The sequence below is a fragment of the Macaca fascicularis genome, chromosome 20 (assembly GCF_037993035.2).
Source record: "Macaca fascicularis isolate 582-1 chromosome 20, T2T-MFA8v1.1".
NCBI classification, from domain to species: Eukaryota; Metazoa; Chordata; class Mammalia; order Primates; family Cercopithecidae; genus Macaca; species Macaca fascicularis.
In genome coordinates, this window is record NC_088394.1 from 76220127 (window position 1) to 76247743 (window position 27617).

At 43.4% G+C, this 27617-nt stretch overlaps 1 long non-coding RNA gene across 3 annotated transcripts in view; it reads right to left on the reverse strand.

Annotated features, from left to right (window-relative positions):
• Positions 1-27617, reverse strand: part of LOC102144542 (uncharacterized) — a 384854-nt gene that overhangs the window by 167432 nt on the left and 189805 nt on the right. The window contains exon 4 of one of the 3 annotated variants that reach the window (XR_012429170.1): positions 26374-26478. The exons of the other annotated variants lie outside the window; for them this stretch is intronic. This is a non-coding gene — a long non-coding RNA (uncharacterized lncRNA). The remainder of the gene's footprint in view (positions 1-26373; positions 26479-27617) is intronic. 3 annotated transcript variants of the gene reach the window in all.

Below are 27617 nucleotides of genomic sequence, written 5' to 3' on the forward strand. Positions count from 1 at the left end.
TAAGATAGCATATATAAACTGAAATATATTGGTAATCATAATGGTAAATAAACTTTTACTAGTTAAAATCGATACATATTGGAATAAAAAATTCATAAAATCAGACCAGATTTGTCAAAAGCAAGAGGGAATATATGTATTGTCATGTTCATATAATAGACAAACATTAGCTAAAAGCAAGCAGTGTAACAATATTAATGTCAGACTACATTTATCAAACTCTAACATAACAAAAATCATTGTTAATCATAAAGAGTTTTGTGACATGATTCAAGGAATGTTTTCCTTGTATCTGCCTTATACTAGCAAACACCTGATAATATAACCTCAAAGACAAAGCAAAAACAGAATTACAGAAAAAAATGAACAAATACACAATAAACACAGAATATTTTAATCCATTTCTATCATTAATTGGCTAGTTCTTCAGCATTTGACTCATTACCTGATTTTCCATCTCAAAAATCTAAAAATGGACCCAGAAGAAACAAACTCCACTGCTTGCATTCAGAGTTTCCTCCCAGATGGACTTGTAGGAAGGGGGTGCCTGTGAACACTCTCATGCTACAAACAACCTATTAATCAGCTTAAGTTTGCCAGACTAAGTTTTGAGATGTCTCCCAAAAGGCTGAGATAGGAATCAAAATATAGACCATGGTATTGGCCAGAACATTACTTTTCAGTGGAAATAAGGATTTCAGTAGCTGGATACAAAGGCTGCAAGAGGCTGTGTCAAGAAGATCTTGAAACTCTACGGCAGGTATTGTCTTTGTCACCACCATCAAAGCACAAGGTATACGTGTCAGAAATAACACAAGATTTGGGGCACTGATTATGTAATTTGTGATTAATTTCATCTGGATCCTTTGGTACTTGGGCCTCCGCATGTAAAAACTAATCTATGGAATGAATATGGGTAAAAATTTGTGTCAGAAGTTGTCAAATGGTGCATGAAATAGAACAAAGTCATCCCAAATACGTCCTAACTAAGGTCACATAAACGCATGTATCTGGGGGGCTCTCAGGGGGATATGGGGGATATCTTGATATTAATCCTGGAAGTTAAATGCAGATCTTCAGAAAGCAAGAAAATGAGATTTTCTTTTGTGTGTTTAGATTGTTTTTAATAGACTATTTTTTTAGAGCAATTTTATCTTTAAAGAAGAGTTGGCCGGGCGTGGTGGCTCACACTGGTAATCCCAGCACTTTGGGAGGCTGACGCGGGCGGATCACAAGATCAGGAGATCAAGACCATCCTGGCTAACATGGTGAAACCACATCTCTACTAAAAATACAAAAAGCTAGGCATGGTGACGGGCACCTGTAGTCTCAGCTACTCAGGAGGCTGAGACAGGAGAATGGCGTGAACTTGGGAGGCGGAGCTTGCAGTGAGCTGAGATGGTGCTACTGCACTCCAGCCTGGGCAACAGAGCGAGACTCTGTCTCAAAAAAAAAAAAAAAAGAGGAGGAGGAGGAGGAAAGAAGGAGGAGGAGGAGGAAAGGAGGAGGAGGAGAAGGAGGAGGAGGAAAGAAGGAGGAGGAGAAGGAGGAGGAGAAGGAGGAGGAGAAGGAGGAGGAGAAGGAGGAGGAGAAGAGGAAGAAGAGGAAGAGGAGGAAGAGGAGGAAGAGGAGGAAGAGGAAGAAGAGGAGGAAGAGGAGGAAGAGGAAGAAGAGGAAGAAGAGGAAGAAGAAGAAGAAGAAGAAGAAGAAGAAGAAGAAGAAGAGGAAGAGGAAGAGGAAGAAGAAAAAGAAGAAAGAAGAATTGAGCAGAAAGTACAGTGGATTCCATCTACTCCATCTCTTCCCTTCTCCCCCTCGATTTCCCCTATTATTACCACCTTGCGCTAGTGTGGTACGTTTATTACAATTGATGAATCAACATTAGCACACTATTATTCACTAAAATCCACAGTTTACATTAGAGTTCACTCTGTATATTGTATAGTTGTGTGGATTTTGAGTTTTGTTTTTAGGTTACCTTTCCCCTACATTTTTTTTAGCACCTAAGAACTCCTTAAAATTTTCTTTAACGTACTAAGGCAAGCACATTAATAAGCAGTAACTAGACTCCTTTTAAAATTACCTAAAGATACATCATTGTGAACGAACACTTCTGATTGATTCAATCCACTCATACATACATTCTGGAGCACTTACTGTATAGTGAGTGCTGAGTATATAGTCGCAGAAAAGAGAGAACGAGTCTTTCTTCCTCATAAAACTTTAATGAAAAAGATGAATATTCAATAAGTCATTACAAGTAGGCTTTCCTTCAAAAGGGTACACAGAGGCTTCAAGAATCTAGCACATAAAGTGAGGAAATGTTATCACCAGCTTCCTAGCCTTGGCTGAAGCAAAGAACTCTGATGTTCTGGTTCACTTTTGGGACCATCTCTCAAACCAGCTCGATTTCCAGGGTATTTTGTCTAATCTGGAAGCTGGCTTAGGTCCCCACTTTCCCAGGTCCTGGGCATCTCAGAGTGCCCCAACCAGGGGCCCCATGTCTTTCCTGCAGGGCTTGAGCCCGTGGCTCCCAGAGCCACCTCCTGACACATCCCTCTCTGCAGGAGTGAAGAATTAGCCGCCTCACTGCACTGACATCCTTTGTCTGGCAGTGCTGAGCTGGCCAGTTTGTGCCCGGATTTATTTCAGTCACGAATTTCCTGAGCTGCAAGGACCGGCTGAAGGCACAGGAACACTCTGAGACTGTTTGCCTTGTGTGTTAGTTTACCAGAGCTGCCATAAGAAAAGTGGCACAAACTGGGTGGTCTAAAACAACAAAAACGTGTCCTCTCACAGTCTGGAGGCCAAAAGTCCAACACCAAGGCATTGACAGGGCCGTGTTCCTCCTGAGGGCTCTAGAAAAGAATCTGCTCCAGGTACATCCAGCTTCTGGGGGGTGGCCAGCCATCCTGGGCGTTCCTCGGCCTCTCAACACATTACCTGGATCTCTGCCTCTGTCATGGCACCATGTTCTTCCTATGTAACTATGTCTCTGCACCCACATTTCCCTCTTCTTATAAGGACACAGTCATTGAATGAGGACTCACCCTAATCCAGCATCATCTCCTCTTAACTTCATTACATCTGCAAGGACTCTGCCCCGCCACCCCTGGCCAACCCCACTTCCAAATTAGGTCACATTCACAGCTGCCAGGCATTAGGACTTGGACATATCTTTTGGAGGGGACACAATTAAACCCATGACATCTTCAATTCCCAAAGTTGGTTCATAGCTGGTTTCCCCCAGTGTGAAACCCAGTGGAAGCGAAGCTGACACTGGCAGAAGACACAGACATTGTTTCCAGACCCTTCAGCTGCCTTGATAAATATTTGAATGACGATTGGGTCTAAGAGCTTAGGCAATGCCAAATGCCACAAGTGTAGGTGATTTAAAGAAGGAAAAGGCAGAAAGCCTGGCTGTTCTGTGGAACTGGAAAATGCAGGTGCTACAATTTCCCAGAGTCCTGGAGAAGATCACTTTTTGATCCCAAGTGGGACCCAGAGATCAGATGGGTCCTCCTGACTTTAGCAATTTAATTAAATATTGTCCATGGCATATTTATTTCAAAACATATTTGCTAAGTGTCTACACTGTTCTAGGCACTGAACATAGGGTAGTGGGGAGTAAGACAAATGCCTAACCATGGTGCTCATATTCTAGTAAAAGGAGACCAGCAATCGATAAGCAATTAAGTGAGAAGTAGAGAAAGGAACTCCTGCAATGGGGCATGGAATGTATGGGAGGGAGTCCGGAGACACAGTAAGGCCATTCTTTGGAAGTCTGGCTTCTAATGGGGATGCCAGAGACAGAATGAATGCAGCAGCAGGCAGGCAAAGCAATGGAGGTTCCCGGCTTGCTGTTTGTTTATTTGGGGGATGGGAATAATTTGTATGTGGTCAGCTGCTGAAAGATTTTATGAGAGGGGTTTCAATTGTGAAAAGAGAGGGTGTTATACATGGCTGAAGGTCCTGAGGGCAGGAGATGTCTAGTGTTGAGGAGGATCAAAAGTGGAGGAGGGAGTTCCAGGAAAGGTGGGTAGGCAGGTGTATCAGAGGGAGGAGCACACACCCTTACCCTCCTTGCTTTCCTCTGTTGCCTATACAATAGGAGCAAGCTCTTCCAGCCAGGGATGGGTCAGGATCTAAAGGAGTCATCAAGTTCTCTAACTGTCATGAAATGCAGTTGAGAATGGGACTTGGGGCTGGGGAGGAAGATTGAGGCAGAGCCAGCCAGGTGAAGGTTAGACATCTTGACTTCCCAGGAGCTAAGGAAACACAGAACTCCTTACAACACGCTGGTTTCCTTTCAGATGCTCCAGATTCAAATCTTGGCTCCAACACCCTAGACAGGTCTCTTAACCTTTCAGCACTTCAGATGCCTCATCTGTAAGTTGGTGATAAACAAACTTCAAACTTCCCTGGGCTGCTCTAAGAACTGAATGAATGAATGACTCAATGCAAAGTACTTAGAACAACGTCTGATACAGGGTGAGGCTTACTCAATGTCCATTATAACAGAAGGACTTATCCCCTCTGTTACTTCAAGTTCGGGATGCCTCTTACCTGCCAGGCACTGTTCCAGCTGTTGATAAAATAAAGACAAATATAAAGTCCTTGTCCTGGAGGAAAGCACAGCCCATTAGAGGGCCACATATGCCAACTCAGAGGCAGAACTGCCGGGCAAAATAGAGCAAAAGGACAGAAAACTTGCTGTAGGCATGAAAGAAAGTCCCCATCGTCATCGTTGGAAAGGCTCTCAGCCCACATTTCAGCCGGATTAGCTAGAATGTGAGAAATCATTTCTAGGAAGCCAAAGGTGTCCAGACCAGCTCCTGTCCTTTCTGTGTCCTGTTTCCAGGCCTGAATAGGCTGAGCTCTTTGCTGCCATGCTGTTTAATTCTGCACCACTGAATTAGGGGGCTGTCATGGCCCACCAAGGCTGCCTCCATCACTGTCTCTACGCATCCTGGCATCTGGTCTGAAGGCTGCAGGCAGCAGTCAAATGCTCCCCTTGACACACGCTCAGCTAACAAGCCAGCTGGACATCCTGAGGATTCCCTCTGACGACAACCTCTGCAGACAGCCTGCAAACAAAGCTTCTGTGTACACTGATCTGAGACAGTGCATTTGTGCAAAGGCCACCGTAACAATATTGCCTAACTCCAAATGGTCCACTTAACTTTCCAGCTTTGGGGGATTCACTCTCAGACTCACCATTCCCTAAACATGAACAAATTTAGTACTATGTTTTGCAGCAATTGTCCAATACAGGTGTACATGGGGCAACAAATGATGATCTAATGCTTCTGCTTCCCAGGTAGTTCAGTGAGGACCACTGAATGCATCCTGCTTGGAAGATCCCGTGTGGGGTTGTGCATCCCAACCACGCAGAAGCTCTGTGAACTTGTGTTCTGATTCTCAGTTTGCTCACCGTGAGATGGAGCTAACACTTCCCTCTCCTCCCAGCACGTCTGAGAAGACATAATGAAAAAATTATTCGGGAAGCATTTGTTGGAAACAGTTTGGAAACTCTTCTTAAATGTTGAGCAACTCTGGAAAAAGGAAATGCACATAAGAGGACCAGCCACCTAAAATCCTTTCCTGACAAGGCAGAAAATTAATTCACTTATTAAGAGCCTTAGAATTTCCAAATGGAAAGAACCTAGGAGATAATACAGATGCTCTCATTTAATCAAGAATCTGACTCCAGCAGGTTAGTGAGAGGGCCAAGGTCACACCACAGGAGGATTAAAACTAGAATTTTGGGTTTCTAGGTCCTAGTCCTTTCACCACTGTATGGCATAGCCATATCCCCACTTGTCCCTTGGAAGTCCTTGCTGGAGCCATGTCTATTGCAAAAACTCGAGGGTTCGTCCAGTGGAAACCACATACAAGAACTGAGAGTTTAGTTCCCTGTGTCACTTGCTCTTGTTTGAGGACCTGAGTTCTATCCTTGATTCTTCTGACTTTCTCTGTGATTCTGTTTCCTCACTGACAAATTGCCCCAAGGATGTGCCTATATCCATTCTACACTTCACAAACACCCCTGGTGTGTCGCCATCTTCTCTAAACATGACAGCCTTTGTAGCAATTCCAAACACAGTCTCACCAGAGTTTGCGGACCAAATAATTTGTGAGAATTACTGGGGGTTGTTCTGGGCATTGTCAGATAATTATCATCATTTCTGGCCTCCAGGATGCCAAATAGCACCTTCCACAGTTGTGATAATTAAAAATGTCTTCAGGCATTGTTAAATGTCACCTGGGGAGCACTGCCCCTCTTAGTTCAGAACTGCCTAAGACTGCGATGCTTCCAGATTTGTTCTTTTTGCTTAGTCTTGCTTTGGCTATGTGGTCTTGTTTTTGGTTCCATACAAATTTTAGGATTTTTTTCCATTTTGTGAAGAATGATGATGGTATTTTGATGGGAATTGCACTGAATTTCTAGATTGCTTTTGGCTGTATGATCATTTTCACAACATTGATTCTACCCATCCATGAGCATGGGATGTGTTTCCATCTGTTCTTGTTGTCTGCAATTTTTTTCAGCAATGATTTATAGGTTTTCTTGTAGAGGTCTTTTGCCTCCTTGGTTAGGCATATTCCTAAGTTTATTTTATTTTACTTTATTTGCAGCTATTATAAAGGTGTTGAGCTCTTGATTTGATTCTAAGCTTGGTTGCTGTTTGTACACAGCAGAGCTACTGATTTGTGCACATTGATTTTTGCATCCTGAAACTTTGCTGAATTCATTTACCAGTTCTAGGAGCTTCACAGATGAGTCTTTAGGGTTTTCTAGGTATATTATCACGTCATCAGCAAACAGCAACAGCTTGACTTCCTCTTTGTCAGATCACGAGGAAAATATCACTTCCAACCACCTCTTGAGCCCACTCTACCCAGACCATCCCTCCTCAGGGCCGGGGCCCAGACAAAGTTCTGATCATGACTCTGTCTAGTTCTCAAGCCAATGTATGGTCTTTAAGCTCCACCAAGGCTGCCTCCAGAGTTGGCCTTATTGGCTTCAAACAGAAATAAACAAGCCTGGATGGGGCCCTAAAAAAATAAGTGATTACTTGCTATTTTTTATAAACGTATCATTTCTGTCTGCAGTACACACAATACATTTCTTTTGTGTTTTCCTGAGTCATCAAAAACAAGTTAATCAAAGACTATTTTCTGGTATTTTGTCTTAGAAAAAATTACTTGAAAATTCCTATTTTTGAACATTAGGAAAAGGCAGTTATTTTTAAAATGGAGTTGTGGGGGATGGAAAAGTTACCCCAAATAATATGAAACAATCATTTATTAGAAATTTACTCATTATTGTCATTATAATCATAATTTTTATTTTCCAGCTTCATCAAAAGAGTTACAATTCTCAAAAGCACAAGAGGCAACCGACTGCATCTAATGAGATACAACCAGGATATGGACGTCTTCTTAGTATTTCACTTCTTGTCGTCAATCCAGTGGAAACTCCAAGATACCACTGAATGAACAATTCTCAAGTCAACACTGAAGAACGCATCAAGATTTCCACTAAAAGGAGAGAAAACCCAGCATGTTCCCAGGCTTTTATTCATTTGTATACCTATAAGCAGCAGCTGCAACTTTGCATACAAGTGATTTCCTTTTACATAAATGTTGTTTGCAATTTTTAGTCATGGAAGCATTAAAAAATAAATTAAGTGGAAGCATTTGAAAGGGCTTGCTTTAAAAAATAATTTTGTTGGTTTACTGAATGCCTTGTTGTTGGTTTTTTGAAAAGTTTGCCGTACATCACATTCCCAATTCAATTTGCTTTTACCCGCATAGACCTCTATGCTTTTAATTGCTATTCTGATGTTTGAGGCAAAGATTTCTTTCTCCTGAAGATGTTCTGCTGCCTGAGATAAATGATATTCGGGGATTTTTAAAGTACTTTTAAGCAAGGCATTAAGAAATCTAAAGGTGAAGACTATGAACATTAGAGGCAAAGGTGTCAGCAAGCAGACTGCTGTAGGAGATTTGTCAGTGTACAGATGAGCAGATGTTTTAAAAAAAAAAAACAAAAAAAAAACAGTGAAACAAAGCACCATTCTATGTCTCACTTTTACGCTTGACTCAAGACTCCATATGGACTGATCTAGTGGCTTAAGTGTCCACAAAAGAAATTCTTATTCTCCCCAAGCCAGCTAGCATCATTTCCTCCTTTATCCACTTTGCTTCACTCTCTCCTCTTTGCTTAGAAGTGGAGAAGGTCAGGACTCTACTTAATAAGTTAAAATGCCTTGGTTGAATAAACTTAGGGCCTTATAACTATTTCTATAACCCAACCCACACACTCACATACACTTGTGTTCTTCCTTGATTGCCCAGGTTCTCACCTAATTGGCAAGAAACAAGTTCTCTGTTGATGGGTAATAATCATCTCAAACTTAGTAGGTTAGAGGAGCTTGTTCCACATACTTTTTATTTCTCTTGGGTCTATGGGTTGATAGTGGGTCTTCTAATCCAGGCCAGCTCATAGGGGATGGGTTATCTAGGGTAGCCTTATTCATATCTCTAGAAGTTGGCTCAATGTCAGACGGGGCAACAGGATGGGCATGCATTTGGCCATATGTCAACATGCATCAGGCACACCTGGGTTCTCTCATGTAGTGTTGCGTCAGGACTCTAGAAAACACCAAGAGGACAGTCTCAGTGCAGTTTCCAGGCCTCTGCTTGCTTTAGGTTTGCTGTTGGCCCACTGGTCAGAGCAAGTCCTGAGGCCAGCTAAGAGTCAGTACAGGAGGTCATTACCAAAGGCTGTGCTAGGAGAAGAGGAATCATTTGTGGCCATTTTTAATCATCTATGACATTTAACAAATATTGTTAATTATCATATTAAATACCATTGATCCTTATTATCCACAGATTCCATATTTGCAAATTTGCCTACTCACCAAATGTATTTATAACCCCAAAATCAACACTCTCAGCACTTTGATGGTCATTTGCAGAAATGCATATGACAGTGAAAAAACAGCTGTCCCACAGGCACGTTACCAGCTGCGGTCTAACAAGGCCATGCTCTGCCTTCCTTTTTTGAGACAGAGACTTACTCTGTCGCCAAGGCTGGAGTGCTGTTGCGTGATCTCAGCTCACTTCAACCTCTGCCTTCCAGGTTCAAGCAATTCTCCTGCCTCAGCCTCCCAAGTAACTGGGATTACAGGCGCCTGCCACCATGCCCAGCTGATTTTTACATTTTTGGCAGAGACGGGGTTTTGCCACATTGGCCACGCTGGTCTCAAAGTCCTGACCTCAGGTGGTTCGCCCACTTCAGTCTCCAAAGGTGCTGGGATTACAGGCATGAGCCACCGTGCCTGGCCTCATGTTCTGCCTTCTGTTTCAGCTCTCATATTGCAAACTAGTAACTTTCTTGCAATCTGTTTAGTGCCACGGTTTTTGCATTTTTATGCTATTTGCTGGTGATTTCACTGCTTAAAATGGCCTCCAAGGATAGTACTGAAGTGCTGGCCCTGAGCACAAGAAGGCTGAGATGTGCCTTATGGAGAAAATGCATAAGCTTTGCTCAGACATGAGTTACAGCACTGTCGGCTGTGAGTTCAAAGTTGATGAATTAAATAAGCAGTCTTTAAACAGAAATACACATAAAACAAAGTTATATATTGTGTCCGTTGACAAAAATGTTGTGACCAGAAGTTCAAAAGACCCTAAACCCTTTTATTTCCCAGGAGCAATGGTTCAGTATTTGCTGAGTGTTCACAGTGACACTACAGAATAGCCTTAACTACCATGCATATCAAGAATCAGCTGTGTTCAATGACCTCCTTCTTCTGCCAAGCATCATGCCTACAACTAGGTGTTTGGTGAACTCCTGCTTTCAAGGGAGCTTAAAGTTTAGTGAGGGAGGCATGCATTAATTAATGACACTAATGAATCGGCAGTTTCAAGCAAGTCAGAGAAGATGCCCTAAGGATGTGAAGTGTGAACCTAGACCTAAAGAATGAATGGGAGCTCTACATCTCAAACCCTTGGTAAAGAAGCTCTGAGCTGTAGATCTCAGCACAGGGGTGCACTGGAGAGCAACCTCACAAACCTCTCCTGAGTGAGGGAAGCTGCATCAAGCAAAGGGAAAAGTGGCAGCAGAGGCCTCAGCCAAGCCCACAATAACTCTGGAGCTGAGCAAACTTAGCAGAAATGTCCCTGACAAGGCAAGAAGCCTAGGACTTTGTACCTTCACATCAACCAGTCATAAACTGATATGCAGTAGCTCCCTTCAGTTGAGGACAATCTGTGGGGAAAAGACTCAGCTGTCAGTCGACGACAGTCACGGAAGTTTTACAAATGAATGCTTTATAAAGTGGGCAGTGCCCTCCTCCCCTCCAGTGTCCCTAAAAAGGCAGCTAAAAAGGGAGGGCAGCACTGACAAACAGGGAGAAGAGCATGTGCAAAGGCCCTGTGGTTAGAGGGGGGCATGGAACATGTGAGCAGTGTGAAGAAGACCCATACATAGCAGGGTCCTGGAGAACAAGTCTTAAAACAAGTGTGGAATGACAGGAAGCTGAAAACAGGCCAGGACGAGATCATGGGCCCTCACAGGCCATGATTAGAGCTTTTATCCTCATCCTAAGAGGAACGTGAAGTCATGGAGGTTTTAAGCAAAGAAAGTGACCTGCTTCAATGAAGAGAACAGAATTGAACAGAGTGGGCAGAAGAGAGGCTGTGTGGCTATGGGAAGGCTGGCTTGTGTGTATTTAAAGAGCAGCTAAGCAGGTGGGGAAAGTGATTGAAGGTGAGAGGTGTTTAGACGGTAAGTCGACAGGACTTGATATGACACAGATGTGGGCAGCGAGGGGAAGAGGCATCACAGACACTGCTTAGATCCTGATCTTCCCAAATAAACAAACAAAGGTGCCCGGTACTGGGATGGAGACTTCCAAAAGAAGACTAGGTTTGGGAAGATGGCAAGAGGAGCAAACTCACATTAGAATCAGCCAATTAGTATTCAAAACAGTCAAATGGATATACTTGGCTGACATTCCAATTCACGTGTTTGGCACTCAGAGATATGGAATGAAGATTTAAATGTATGAGTCACGGCACAGAGATATCAATGGAAGTCTCAGGTGGGGATGAGACAGTCCAGGGAGCAGAGCAGAAGAGAAGAGGGCCTAAGACTAGGAGCCACGGACATTCCACGTTCAGTGGCCAGGTGAATAAGAGACAGAGGCAATAAAAGACCGTAAAGAACAGCAAGACAAGTGGATGGAAACAGGAGGAAAAGAGTGGGCCAAAGTCAAGTGCTGCTGAGGAGGTCTGCTTGCATAAAGACTGAAAACTTTCCACTGGATTATTAGCAGACAACAGAGTTGGGGGTCGGTCTCAATTGTGAGAAAAGAAATAGGTAGAATATTTTTTTCCATTTGAGGAAACATTGGCATCATCCTGTTGCTAAACTTGTTCCTTCTTTTTCTGCATTTGGCTCATGGTAGGAAAAGCTACAGGAAATCTTAGGATTCAGAGAAATGATTGTATATGCTTTAAAGCCAAAGAAACACTGCCTTTGATTAGCTTGGAAACAGCCAGGTCTCTTTTGCTAGAAAGAAGATCAAAAGCTTGGAGAGAAACCAAATATATGGAATATTGAGCAAGAGTGAGATACTCTCTGAAATCTAAGTTTTACAAATTATAACACCAAATCCTCATGAGTTTTCAGTGAGCCCTACACTGATGAGTCATTCACTCATTCTAAATTGACACAACCACATTGGAAATTATTATAAAAAGATTCAAGAAAATAGTCCTATTCCTAATGGTAGTGATTCTTCTTTTATGAACTTTATCCAAGGATCTAATTTAACAAAAACATACAAAAAAATAAAATTATATGCAGGCGTTTATTCAATAAAGATTTTACCCAAAAGCTAATCTTTGAAAAAAAAACCATAAATGTTCATTATTTGAGGACAATTTTAATAAATATTTGTAAAGCAACAGGATGCAAATACTGGGGAATTATTAAAATGACTTCTTAGTACCATGAGGGAAAATGTTGAAGTGAAAATAAAGTATAAAAGAGTAGGTTTGTTATTGCTTTATCTGTGTAAGTTATGTATTGAGATAAAAATGAAGTCACTGAGTTACATAGTGAGGTCACAGATTTTCAATTTTTAAAGTCACTATTACTTTTGTTTTGCCTATTCATTTAAAATATGCAGAAGTAATATCTGGGAAAGTAGCACTGTAAGATGAAAAATGCCTTCTAAAAGAGGCTTTGATAGGAAACCGAACAGAAACATACCACTGTGCTCAGAATGAGATTATGTCTTGAATCCACATTACGATATTCAAGATTAATTAAATGGAAATGGCTTTCTCCATTGTTACCTTTAGCATTTACTGATAGGAGGGACAATGACGTCTCCAATTTGCCTAAGTGTTTGGCATCTTTGAAACTTCTTGACATCACCTCTGCAAAAGGAGTCATTTTTTATTAGCAGAGAATCCTATGTAATTAAGCAGACAGAACCTACTTCTCCCGTAATTAAACCTGGAGGGATTTGAATGTCCAGCTCATGAAACCATTAAGGAAGGTTACAGCTTGGGGGTTGGCTGGTGGATCTTCTGCCCTGCTGTGACCAAGAGCCTGAGATCCGGAAGCATTTAACAGCTTCCTGAGTACTTTGCCACACTGCCCCCATGTTGAGAGATGTATGGGACCAAACCAGTACCTAAGGGGGCTTCTTTCCTCTCTGCCACTCCCTAGTCCCTGCTGTAGAAGTAGGAGCTGGTTTGTGGCCACCTCCCGGCAGGAAGGTCTGGCTCTCACAGTGGTCCGATCTGGGGATGTTGGCTGGAGGGGTGATGGATTCTGAGCAGCCACACAGCACTCCTCCACTAACATGAAAATGTCTCCTCTCTTTCTTACCTCCCTGAATCACAGGGCTCATTCTAGCTACTGTAGCTGTCTTCTTGAGAAACAAGTGATCACTAAGGCCTAGCGTGGATGCTCCATCTTAGCTCTGGGTGTCTGCAAAAGAAAGGTGCCTCTCCCGTTCACAGAAAGACATGTTTTGTTGTTGGTAATGAAATAGGAGGAGAAAAGACATACCACAAACCGATGACCAGAAACCAACTTCTTCTGATTGCTAACTCCTGATCCCAGGCACTCAGATTCTTATAGAATATACATGTTAGATTGAAAATAATGCTTGCAACTGACCACATCCATAGCAGGGAAAAGAAAGAAAATGACCACGTGCAGTGGTTCACGCCTGTAATCCCAGCACTTTGGGAAGCCGAGGCGGGCAGATCACGTGAGGTCAGGAGTTCGAGACCAGCCTGGCCGACATGGCAAAACCCCATCTCTACTAAAAAGATAAAAATTAGCCGGGCATAGTGGCACACACCTGTAGTCCCAGCTACTCAGGAGGCTGAGGCAGAATTGCTTGAACCCGGGAGGTGGAGGTTGCAGTGAGCCAAGATCGCGCCATTGCACTCCAGCCTGGGTAACAAGAGCGAAGCTGCATCTCAAAAAAGAAAAACAAAATACTTACACCAAAAGCTGCACCAATTCCATGAATATTCCCTGCCTCTTACATAGTGATGATCTGGAGTTGATTGTGCTGATGCAAAAAGTCATTGTATTTGCAAAAAAAAAATATATATTCTTAGAGATTTATGACTTTCAAGAACTAAGCGTATACTTCAAAGATCTGGAAGCACTTGGGGGAAGCAGAATGAAAACCAAACATATTTTCAGAGCTTCTTTAAATTATCTGCTTCCCAAACCTTTAAGCTACACTCCTCCCCCAACCAAGAACCTATTTCCCAACATTGGACAGCAAATATCGGCATCTTAAATCATGGCCAAAGACCAGTCAAGAGAAGTAGAACCTCGTTTGCCAAAGTCTAGGTCTTGTTAAATAAATTCTTCCTTGACAGCAAAGAAAGCCCTGGCTAAGGAAATGGCTCCTTAAACATTTCCATTTAATTCAACAAAGATTGACTATGCACCTGCTGTTGGGACTACATTCCAGGAGCTGAAACTGTTGGGGAGTGCATTTTCATGCATTTGGCTGAAGAAGGGGAAGCTCATTCTGGACCTCAAGAAGTATGTTAGCATCATCCAGACCCTTTTCTGGATTTCTGTGTCTTCATCCTGCTCCTAAAATTCATCCCCCCTTTTATTCTCTGGGGCACATATTTCTGTCCCTTATCAGTTCTGCCTATTATAGAGAACTTTGCCCTTTCTCATTTACGTTTCTAGTATCTAGCCCTGCCCAGAACCGAGCCCAGACCTCCCTGGCTCCCTGTCTCACTCAGCCTAAAATTTAGCATTCACCTCCCTACAGCCTTCTATTTCTCTAACCCTTCACTCATTTTCCACTTTGATTATCTACCTTACGCCAGACAGTTTCCATCAGTACTGCTTCCCAACACTTGTAAGATCAGACACATGCTATGGGCAGTACAAGGATCTGGGCTTAGGAAGGTTGCCCCAGACAGGAAAGATCTGATTCATACACTCTTCAAGCTTAACATCTATCTAGGAAGAAACACACCACAAATGATATTGTCAGAATGGATCCAAAAAATCAGGACCCAACCTGTGCTGTCTGTAAGAGATGAGCTTTAAATATAAAGATACAGATAGGGCGAAACAGAATAGAGGCATAAAGGTACCCTAGACAATTGGTAAGCACAAGAAAGCTGTTGCAACTACAGTGATGTCAGACTAAGTAGACAATAATATTTCCAGAGACAGAAAGGGAACATTTCTTAATAAAAGGATCAATTCATCAAGAAGACACATGAATCATAAATATATATGTGCTTAATAACAGAGCCTCAAAGTACATGGAGTGAAAACTTATTAGAAAGTCCTTGTTTCCAAAAAATAAAAAATGAGTCTGATGGTTACTATCACCCCTGTGGCCTAACTATATTATCTATCTCCAGGTGGTTTTGGCCAGAGCTGACTTCACATGTCGCTCCTGGGCAGACCTGTACCCCAGGCCTTTCAACCAGCATGTAACCCAAGCAGAGTCAGTGAGATTCAATCAAGGGCTTAAAATGTTTTTTGAACCATAGAGAAAATCAATGTAGTGCTGCTCCGGGGGAGCTGACAACTGGAACGATGCTATTACCAGCCATCCTTCCTTTATGAGAAAGGGGCTGAGATCAAGGGAAGCAGAGCAGAGGGAAGAAGGCCGTGACACCATAGTTCAAGACTCTGAATCCAGCCATGCCTGAAGTCATAAGCCCTGGACTTTTCTGTCCTGTTAGCTAATAAACTCCCTTTTTGGTTTAAGCTGGTTTATTAGGCCATTCTTACATGGCTATAAAAAATATCTAAGGCTGGGTAACTTATACAGAAAAGAGGTTGAATTGACTGATGGTTCTGTAGGCTGTAGAGGAAGCACAGTGTCAGCATCTGCTTGACTTCTGGGGAGACCTCAGGGAGCTTTTACTCATGGCAGAAGGCAAAGCAGGAGCTAGGCACATGACATGGCCAGGGCAGGAATGAGAGAGAGTGAGGGTAGGTGCCACAAACCTTTAAACAGCCAGATCTTGCAAAAACTCACTATCAGGAGGATAGCAACAAGCTATGTGAGATCCATCCCCGTGACCTAAACACCTCCCACCAGGCCCCACCTCCAACACTGGGAATTACAATTCAACATGAGATTTAAGTAGGGACAAATATCCAACTCTATCAGCTGGTTTAAGTTGAGAGCACTTGTCTTCTTCAAACCAGAGAGTTGCAATTAATATATCGCATTAACCCCCACCCATAGACACACATACCAACACTCTACACACCTTGTCCCCAAGGATAAACTCCACAATTGAAAATTTGCTTTGATAGTGAATCTATGTGGTGGATGAGATGACAGTCAATCCCTTGAGGTGGGGTAGGGCGTGATGCTGAGAATCACTGCTGCCTGTGAAATGCCTGGATTGAATCTGTCATGAGAAGCATTCCTTTTCTTCCTGGTCCCGTGTTACTTAGGTGGGAAAAGAATAAAATAAGTAAGAACATGTGGAGAATTTCAGAGATATAAAGGATCTTAAATTCCCCACTCCAGAAATCCTGTGGAGCAGTCAGGGAGGTGCAGACCATAGGTATGGAAAGAAAACGCTGAGGGGAAATGGGCTTGGGTCAGACTCTCTGTTATAGGATGGGGTCAAGGCAGAGGGGATGGCACCCCAAGCAGAATCTGAGGGTGCAGGTAGCAGCAAAGTGGTCAGAGCAGTGTTTTTAAGAAGTGTAATAATGCATCTGGCTTCCTCAGTGTAACCTGGCATAACCGCCTCTAACAGAGACCAGAGGATGGTAGAGCTGCCAGGGAAAGAAAGATGCTGATGAGACATAGGTTCCATGACGATCACCTTTAAGATGAAGTAACCAATAATCAGAGACAACAAACACCTAGGTAAGGGGAAGCCTGGGCGTGAATTCAGCATCCCCTGCACAGGCAGGCACTGATTGTCCACTCTATGGTAACAAAATCAATTGACTGGGAGTTTCCAGTTTGGAATGGCTTCCAGAAGGTTTTGCACATATCCCTCCTTATCTCCAAGATTATTAGCTTAAAAGGGACAAAAGTCTTCAACGGAACTTTGATGGCAAAATTTTAAGCCTCACTGAGTAGGCCGTAGAGTATTTCAAGAAAAGGGCGGAGCTCCCCCAGTGCACCAGGAAATGGAAAAATTTTGCTCCATAAAAACAAATGGCACACATTTTGCCACTCCGTGCCTCGCCTCCTTATCTGTAAAATGGGGACTCACTTTGTAGGTTGATGGGGAGACTGAACCAGATGACCCTGTGAAGGGCTATAGCTTTTCCCAGACACTCTTGCCATTTTTCTTCATTGAGACCCACGCCAACAGGGTTGGGAGTTCTCACTACTCACTCCCTAAGAATTATTCATCGTATAGCATTTGTTACCTAAACAATAAGCTAGTGCTCCTGGTGGCCCGCCTACCATGAAGAGAATGTCCCTGTGCCCAGCCTCCTTCCGTTCTGAGATTTTAGCTGTAGGTGATAAAAAAAAAAAAAAAGAAAAAGAAAAACAGCAGCATGATCGGGCCCCACTGAGGGGAGGGTCCCAGCCAAAGAAATCACCAGCCGTCCTCCAGGAAATGTGGCCAACCTGACAAGGGGTCAGTGAAACACACCCCATGCCCAGCCAGGCCATTTTTCTCACTGGGTATCTTTGTTGATTGTTGAGGTTTATGGGGTGATGTGGGAATGAATGGGTGATCCCCTCGGTAGCACTTCTACAACTGCCCGAAGGCTGCCAGAGCCCCCCAGAGCTCTCAGTCTCCATCATCATCATCAACATGTACCTGTTGAGTACTCAGGTGCCTAGGCACTGTGCTAAATACTTTACTTATTGGTCCCATATACGCCTTACTGCAACTCAACGACATCCAAACTATTATTGTCTATGGGTTCTGAACTCATAGTTCAGTGAGGAAACTGAGTCAGAGACAGCTTAGATATTCTGTTCCAGATCATAAACTTAGAAGAAGCAAAGCCTGGATTACAACTACATTTGCCTGGCACCAGAGCCCATGCTCCAAAACCACAATATGTTCTCTTCCTTCTCTCTGAGGCTGAAATTCAGATGCTGCTAGCACCTTTCTCCACTTTGACCAGCTCATCCTGCAACCTCTTGCCATGCATGGCTGGAAAGTGTCCACTTTCAGGAAGGTCCAGAAAGAAACCCAAGGACCATTGAAAAGAACTGTCCCCTTACCAGACACAGCCACTCTTCTTCTCCCCATCACAATATTTGTAATGGGTTGTGTGTGTGTGTAAGAGAGTGAGTGAGTGAGAGATTTTAGAATTTGAACAAAGGTAAATTGGAATTCACAGTATCCTTCAGAATTGGGTCACCTTAAAGTGGGAAGTCAAACCAGCTATTCTGCAAAGCCTCATCATCACCTTTTGCAGTTCAGGAGCAAAACCTGTACATGTGCCTCCAATCTGCTCCAGTTTCTGTGTATTTAAATAAGCTAAGTCAGGTCTTTCATGCCCCTTCCCCTGCCACATGCCTCTCCTGCATGAGATCAGAGGTATTTGACACCATGTAGTCCTGTCCGCTAATCTAGCCTCTGTGAGGCAGTGATGACAAATATCATAGCACCAGTTCTCATTAGGACTGTTTACCATGTGCCATGGACTGCTGCATTTATTTTCCCCAGCACTGTGTAAGTATTTTTCTTATTTTACAGATTAGGAAACTGTAGCTCAGAGAAGCTAAATAACTTTCCCCAAACCACACAGGTATTGAAGTGACAAAATTGGAACTCTTATCTGTCCAAATTCAACACCTATATCCCTAACACACTTAATAACACAAGATAACAGAATACATGACTCTCCTTCTCATTTGTAGATCTAAAGTAGACTTTGAGGAACCAGACTTCACCTACCCACGCCAGCACAGGAATCCAACTAGTTAAATAACTCTGGTTTCTCTCTGGAAAGAAATAATCCTAATACCAAGACTCTTCAATTACTCTGTGCAATTAAGTCCTGAGTGCTTGTTTGAACAATTAACCGAAATAATTATAAATGTATCTCTGTTACTACAACTGCATATTAAAAAAGGCTCAGGGCCAATTAATCATTACTCCATCAATATCTAATTTGCATAAACCTATTCTCTTTAAAGACTCCATGTTTGGGGTGACAGGGCTCCCTCATCGATTATGGAAATATCCCCATCAAACTTCCCTGAGGCCGTCAAAAGGAATAAAAGGGGTTGTCTGTCCTCGGCTGCTCAGTACCCCTATACAGTCCTCCCAGGGGCAGGGAAGGATGGAGAACAAAGGGGAAAAGATACAATTAACATGCAGTTCTCCACTGAGAGAGGGACTGACAGGGCTCAGGTTATGAGGGTGATGGACAGAGAGGGGCATACGGCCCGCCTGAGGTCAGGGGAAAACTAGCATCAGAACCTCTTTTGGAGTCATCCAAATTCATTCATTCATTCAATAGATCCATCAACAGATATTTGCTTTCTGCTGTGTAATAGGTACTTGGGGCTGCAATAATGAATGAGCATCTTCTGGGTTCTCACTAAGTCAGGTAGACAACTAACTAGTTGTCATCAAGAGGGTTTCCTAGAAACAGATACTCAGATGAAGTTTGATGTGCAAGATGCTTATTAAGGTTCAGCATCTGTGAAAGGAAAGGAAGGAGCATGATTAGGCAGAGGGAGAAGGCAGGCCGTGATGCAGGCTTCACAAAGCCTCAGCCTGCCTGGCGTGGGGCTCCAGGTCAAGCATACCTGTCAGAGTTAGCCTGAACCAGGTGGAAACGGTGGCTTTTACACCCCTCCTTGTTCCGGCACTGGAAGTGGGTTGCCCTGGTGGAGATAGCTCCCTGCAGCTAAGGGAGGCCAGGAAGAAGCCCACGGTGGGCTGTCTACACTTCCTGCAGCTGGGCATCCAGTTCTTCCCTGAAAGAGGATTTGGGCTGTGCAGTTCTATGTCCACCGCAATGGAAAATTGCTAGAGAGAATAACAACACTCTGAGGAAGGGAAAGAATGATGCCATTGCAACAGAGAAGGTGCCCCTCGTGCTGGCCTAAGGGGCCAGGAAGTCAGGATAGGCTGCTTGGAGGAGGTAACTTCAAAGCTGAGATCTGAGAAATCAGCAGACCGTGATCACGCAAACAGAATAGGGAAATATTTCAGGCAGAAGGAAGTGCTGAAGCTGAAGGTCTAAAGGTTGTTACAAAAAACAAGAACAAGATGCAGACATCAGATGTGGGTGATCTGTTCAGTGTTGATTTAGCCCAACCAGCATTTGAGAATGGGACCACTGCCCAGAGCTCTCTCCTTCTCTGTAATCAGGTTTGCATTCAGATGGGCACTGACATTTCTCAGGAGGAAGGCAAAGTGGGGAGACATCGCCATGGAGACAGGCGTGGCAGGGCCATGACACATTCAACAATCTCTCTTCCAAACCTGAGAGTGAACTGTGCTGCTCAGGTTATTTATATATAGTTGTAAATAGATAACACTGAGACATTTTTTAAAATAAACTATTGCAATTTTGTTTAGTATTTTTTTTTAACTTGCTATGCATCAATGGCTGTGTCTTCAGAGTTCTGGAGGATAACATTTCATTTAGCAAGCAGTCACCAAGCTCTCCTGGGTACCACGTGCCCTGAGTGTTGCAGAGATAGATGAGACAAACTCCTGATCTCAAAGAATGTAAAAGTCCTGCTGCAGTCACAGAATATTGCAGGGAAAAGACTGAATTATTGACATTAAGCAGAAAATGACAATTGCTAAAAAGGGCTATGGATAAAAGGAAAAAGTGACTAATGCAGAAAACATAGACAACCATGGAAATCAACTATACAAACTATGCAAATCAACTCTACAAACTATACCAATCAACACTTTTCCCTCTTAACTGCTTGACAAACTTTGTGCCTGCATCATTGTGTGTGTGCCAGGAAGAGGAGGAGGAATAGAAGAGGATTCACCCCGTGTGTGCAGGTAAATGCTACAAGGTGGCCACAGGGGGACAGCAGTCTCTGTCCCTGGGAGGAGAGCTACTACCATAGCAAAGGTGTCATCTTAAACGGCCTTGACACCTCAAACACAAGGACAAAAATAGCAGCCCCAGAAGGATTTAGTGAAAATAAAATGAAACCTGAGAGCCCCAGAGGCAACTCTGGATTTGCTGGAGAGGCAAAGTGCAGTGCAATCTGGTGGACCCCAAGGTCAAGGGCAGGAAGCATTATTGGAGGCGATAACTTAGGAAGGGGCTGCTTGACCTGGCCCTGGAGTGGACAAAAGGCTATGAGAACTAGATGACAATAATGATTTTAACAAGGATCAGGCTTCACTCAGTGCTCTCGGCTGCTGTGAGAAACTCTTACTCTTGCAAAACCACAAAACCTGTCCGACTCAGGAAAGACAGATGGAAAGAGAACACTTTACACAAAACACAATTCCAGATCCCTCATCAAGAAACACCTTCAAGTGATTCCTTACAGGCAAGGCCCTGTAGCAGACACAGCAAAGAAAGTCTTCCAAAACGCCTGGCCTCACACAAACACTTCTGGATCAGCATTTATGGCAGGCCTGCTGGATGCACGGTATCAGTACTGTTCACCTCAACTTCATCCCAGGCACATGGGCATAAAGAAACAAAAGAAAGCCTGTCACTGAAAAGCTCATGAGCTAGTTGGCAGAGACCATACATAACCTAAACCAGCGACTCTCAACCTGGTTGTTCATATGAAACAGTTGGAAATCAATTCCGGGGCCCCATCCACAGATCCCCAGACCTACTGAATCCGAATCTCTGGTAGAGGAGCCTAAGAACCACTTGAAAGAGAAAGTTCTCCAGGTTGCGCTAGGGGTTACCTGGATTTAGGAAAATATGCAGCATGTTTTTCACAGAGAACATCTCCCTTGTTAACATTTTTCTGGCTGAACACCTTTGGTTTTTAATATGCAAGCTTCATAGGATGCAAATATTTCCCAATATAGCATCACTGCACCAATGTTGGTAAAGGAAAACATATATTTGTCTCCCCAATACTCAGGGCAATATAGTTTTTAAGACAATGTGCAAATAAAGAATTGAGTGCCCTTCCAAATAAAATCAGTACAACATCAGAATGACATGTAGCGATTTGAAAGCTGAGGGTCAAAAACAGAACTTGTGTCTCCAAACGTGGCCGGTGCTAAGAAGTGTTCTGTAGCATCACTGCAGGAGAGGTGGCCGATTCTCAGCATCCATATTAATCGTTTGACATATCACAAGCAAAGTTTTAAACATTTTATATTCTAACATGATCACTTGTTCCATATGTAGGTATTTTACCTTGTCCTAGTTATGATTTAATAAATTTGTTAAGGGTTGGAGGCTACAGGTTAATGCCATATAATTTTTCCTATCTAAAATAGGTAGTTACAGGCCCCAAGTTAACATTTTCGGGCAGAATGTGTGAGGATGGGAAATAAATTATTGATGGTAAGTGTGAGATGGCTATAATTCAAGTCTAGTGTGGTTCTTGCAGCTTCTAGGAGCCACATTCAGCACAGGGGGAGATCAAAAATACCTGCGTGCACCTGCAAAGCCACAGTGAGGCCAGTGAAAATGGCACTAGGACCTTAGCAGATGGTGAGGTGCTTTCCAGGCTGGAAAATGGAAAGGATAAAGGAGATGAAATTTTAAGAGGAGAAAGAATTCCATGAGAAGGCAGAGATGTTTGAAAGAGCTTGGTCCTAGGTAGGGAATTTGACTTTGTGTATCTGGAACTTAAAGTGCGTGTGAAGAGCTGAGAAGAAAGGAGAGTGGAGGCCGGGTGCGGTGGCTTACACCTGTAATCCCAGCACTTTGGGAGGTCAAAGCAGGTGGATCATCTGAGGTCAGGGGTTCGAGACCAGCCTAGCCAACATGGTGAAACCCTATCTCTACTAAAAATACAAAAAAATTAGCTGGGCATGGTGGTACACACCTATAGTCCCAGCTACTCAGGAAGCTGAGGTAGGAGAATTGCTTGAACCCAGGGGGCAGGGGTTGCAGTGAGCCGAAATCGTGCCATTGCATTCCAGCCCAGGCGACAGAGTAAGACTCCATCTCAAAAAAACAAAACAAAACAAAACAAAAAAAATGGAGAGTAGAAAAAGAGGGATGAGTAGGTCATTCATTCATTCGCGCATGCATTCAGCATGTGTTTAATGAGCATCTACTATGTGCCAGGCACTGTTCAAGGCACTGAAGATATAGAAAGAAAACAGACAAACCAAAAAAATCATCATCATGATCTCTTCCCTAAAATAGCTTCACACCCAGTGGGGAAGAAAGACATTAAACAAATAAACACAGATGGTCTTTAAGGGTATATAATGTGGGGAGATACCTAAAATGGTTTTGATGATGATAGATGATTTCCCTGATGATTTTTTTTTTAAGTTGGACTCTGAAGGTTGGGTTCCTACTTATTAGGATAGGATACTGGATCCTTTGAATGTTTTAAATGAGTTCTGGTTTGGTTGTATATGAGAACTATTTCCCATTTACCCATTTTTGCATTTTAACATCCAGAAGGCAAAAATGGGTTGCCAAGGAGCCGTAAGAGATGTGTTTGAGACAAACAGAGCAGAGACCTAAGTGAGAGGCACAGGAAGGGAGGCTGTTGAAAAACCAGACATACGGAGGGGCAGTTTCTACAGTGTCTGTGGCTTAGCCCATTTGGACCAGTGCTCTCTGGCTGTGGCCAGCAAAGGCCTCCATGTAGTCTGCATTGGAGGACAGGCAGCGTAGAGCACAAGGTACCGCTGATAACTTTGTATCTGGAAATGATTAATACTCCATCTTGGAGAGCAGCTTAGAGTACTGCCATTCTGCTCAGCTCCTAAAGAGCATGGGTGGTTTCAACTGGACCTTGGAGAACATGAACAAACCGAGTAGGTAGGGTTTGCACACTTTGGCTCCCCAAAAAATCCATCAAAGCATTTTATAGACTGTGAAGTCCATAAAGATGGTTAGGTCTGCATTGTTCATTCCAACATTCATTCCACAGTTACTTTCTGAGTGGCTTCCATGGGCAAGGCACTGTGCTAAGAGAGGGTAGGAGGGAAGACACAAGACGAAGCAGGAACTGCATGTGCAAAGGCCCTGAGTCTGCAAGGAGTGTGGCAAGTAGGACAGACCTTAAGAAGGCCATTGTGGGAGACAGCCAAGAAGGGAAATCCTTCAGAGCAGAGGAAAGAGAATGAGCAGGGACAGGTAGGCCATCTCATGCACAGTGAGATCACACTGCAGAGTTTTCAGTGTCCAGCAGCGATAAGTTCAACCAGCTTTGTTTCCAAAATATCATTCTAGCTGTACCATGAAGAGATCGGAGGGTAAACTGAGGCTTGTGGTAAAAGCCAGCGAATTAAGAGACAAATTCACCCATCACACCAGCAGCTAATTGAGTTTGGACTAGGGAAGAGCTACTCAAACCCTAGCTTTCAGCCCAGCAGTATCACTGTACCTGGGAGCTTTAAAAATGCAAATTCCCAGGCTCAAACCTACTGCATCAGAATTGCTAGGAGGGGCCCAGGAATCTGATCTTCAGGTGGTTTTTGTAACTCTCAAGTTTGAGAAACACTAGACCAGGGCAATAGTGGCCCTGAGAAATGTTGCATGAAGTTGTATTTTGAAAAAGTGAGTAAGTGGACTGATAAGAAATGATGAGCACATTTCGATAAATCTATATTATAGAATATTATGACACTATTAAGAATTAGATGATGTATACACATACAGAAAGATACTTTTGATGTACTATTACAAGAAAAAGGAAAATGCTGAAGAAAAAGTATAACGGTTTATTAAAAATAGTTAGACGTGCCTCTAGTCCACATGTGTATATATTTCTATGTTTATGTAAGAATATAAAAAGCTATAGAATACCATATATCAAAATGTTAACATCAGTTCCCTAGTGGGCAGGAAGTGGAGAAGGACTGAAAGTGATTATTTACGTTTTTAAATATAGTTTTTCTTTTTTTGTGAAAAACAAGCATTTTTATAAATACTTTTATAACTTAAAAGTTTTGCAATTATACAAGTATATAAATATACTCCTCGATAATTCAAGTGCAACTAATACAGCAGTCATGCATACAGTGGGTGAGAGGCCCTAGCAGAAAGCACACTGGCCTAGGAATCGAGAGATTTACCTTCTAAATTGGGCTCTGCCCTGACTCCCGGCTGCTTCCCTTCCTTGGTCCACTGTGGAATGAGACAACTGTGCTAAAGCTGGACCTCCATACTTGTCCCTCATTACCATATTTTAAGTTATTTGTCTTTATGGTTCCTGGGTTTAGAGAAATGATCCCTAAACTAAGCTTATTATACACTCAGGCCTCTCTTTCCATATTGGTCAGTAAAATGTCAAATTTCTGTTGGGCTTTTTAGACTACCAAAATTCAACCGAGTCCCTTTTTGCAGGGATCACTGAAAAAGAGGATATCTATCTAGAGCATTTTTCAGTCAACAGCATAAACACTCCTGATGCTATGATTTTTCTTAGAACTTCCTGTGAGGAGTGTGGCCCCTGGCACAGACAAAACAGAACATCACCAGGCTTCATGTGCTATGCTCACCCAGGCATGACCAACATGACAAAGGCCTGCAGAGGTGCCTAGCTGTCCCTAGAGCATCAATGTCAGGGGGTCGGGGTGGGGGGAGGGGAGAGAGGCCTTTGAGTGCAAGCAGCATTCTAGGCTCAAAAGAGCCAACTTTGCTGATTCAAAAAAAAAAAAACATTTTCAAAAACGCCTGTGGGTAAATTTGAGTTGCCCACAGCTCCCCAGGGGCATCTCGAACTTGCTGTCGAGCCATTTCTGTGGATTTCAGCCAAATTCTAATTTTAGTCTTCATTAAACATGGGTAATTCCCCAGCCGGTCCCTGCCTCACCTCATACACAGAGTACATTGGCAATATAGGTCACTGAGACTTCGAAAGCACTCCCACATCAAAGAGAAACCTTTTCATTATAGGTATTAACTTTATAAATAAGGATGAACTTTAAATTTTTTTCCAAAGCCGTGCGGCAGGTATGAAGAGAGTTGGCATCCTCCTTGTGAACAAGTGGGTGAGTGTGGTTTGTTCTGGAGGTAATTGTTCACGAGGTTTGTGTCCGGGGAGGTGGTATGGCATGAAGAGGTACCTGCACCTGTCCCTCCATTTTGACTGGTATTTATTTAGACTAGTAAGATGGGACACAACTGGAGTGTGTAATGTTGTAAAAATTCACACAGGCAAATTCATGCACGTGCACACACACATCTACCCATTATGGACAGAGCCATGTCTACAGACAACAAACTGCATAAAACAACATTTGATGCCTTTCTTAGCTTGTAAACACTGTATTTCTTATCATAGCTGTATCAGTTAATATCTTTTGATCTGAAAGTAACTAAAACAAAAGCATGGCTTAAATCCTAAGGATATGTAATATTCCACCAAACAGTCCAAAGGTGTCGACTCAAATACTAGCTGAATAGCCTCACCATCACGAGGTGGCTGCTGTGGCACCAGACATCACTTCCTCGAACGAGAGTATTCATATGACATGACAAGTCTCAATTGTCGCATTGGGCATCAGAAATGTTTTCTTCCCTGTTCATACATTTGCATACATAGTTCCTGGCACCTTAACAAAGGCTCCTCCTTTTCTGTGCTCAGTTAACCCCTGCCCATTTCTGAGCACGTAACACAAATGTCAGCTCTTTAAAGACCTTCTTGTCCACCCTGGAGTAGTCTACCCTGTCTGTCTCATTTTGTTCCCTACCATCAAAGCTTTCCTCATTTCTCCATGTAAGTGTGTGTTTACCTGCTTTCCTCGGGACATTGTGAGCTGGATGAGGCAGGAACTGTGGTTTGTTGGTCTCTGGATGTCCTGTGCTTTACCCAGGGTCTGTCCTTCTGTGTCTGCTGACTGAATGAACAACAAAAGAGAATTGTCCAAGTGCCATCCTAAGTTCAAAAAAACCAAATCCCTATGCATGTAGTGTGGATTCAACGAGAGAAACCGGGACCTGCCTTTACCAAGGCACAGGTGGGGAGGCCCGTCCTGCAGATGGGCACTGCAGGGACCTCATCTAGAATATTAGAGAATGTCTCCTACCTGCCAGACTCCAAGAGATCAACACATTCTTTAGGCTCTAAAGATTATGACGGGACTTCAGAGAGGCTATTAAAAGAACACGGGCACAGCTACCCTACACTCTGGGGTTGTGGTGGGGTGTAGGTGACCATCAGGGTAGACAGAGAAGGAGGTTTAATCTTTTTCTCCATTGGCACCCCCTGGTCAGTTTCCAAGAAACGGCCTGGTTCTACTGCTGGGGCAAGGACACATCTGCAGTGGCAGCAGGCCCAGGGAGTTGGAGACCTTCCCACAGGGTGGCTGGCTCAGGGCCTAGTGGCTATTGGCAAGTCAAGAGGAAGAGGGTGGGAAAAGCCATTTTCCCCTCCTCCCTCCTGGCCTCACAATGCTGCAAAGGCCAAGACCAGGCAAGCAAACAGAATCCAACTCTCTGAGAGATCAGGGGGCCAGGCTGGCCCGGGGCTGCAGTCGGCTTCAGGGCAGCCACAAAACCCTGGGGTATGAGAGGTGTGGCTTCCAATCCAACCCATTGCAGAGGGGAGCAGGTGAGAAGATGCCACAGAATGACCACATCTTCTCAGTCCCAAAGGGACAGCCTTGGGGCAGAGCCAAACCCTGTGTGTTTGAATCCTACCTCTGCCATGTAGGAGCTACAGAGCCTTGGGGGATTTATTAACCTCGCTGCACCTCGGTTTTTTCATCACTAAAACTGGGATAATAATACCTGCCATGTTAGGTTGTTATAAAGATTAAACGAGTTAATATCCTTAAGTGCTTACAAGAATGCCTGGCACATAGGGCATGCTATCTATGTAAAATATAAACAATGAAGTGAGGTAATTCACTAAAACACCAAGGAACAGAGAAGCCTAGATCTTCCAGTTTACCTGGACTTCGGATGTTAGGCCCTGTCCACACAGCACAAGATGAAGGGGAGAGTTGGAAGCCACCACTAGTTAACCTGGTTAATT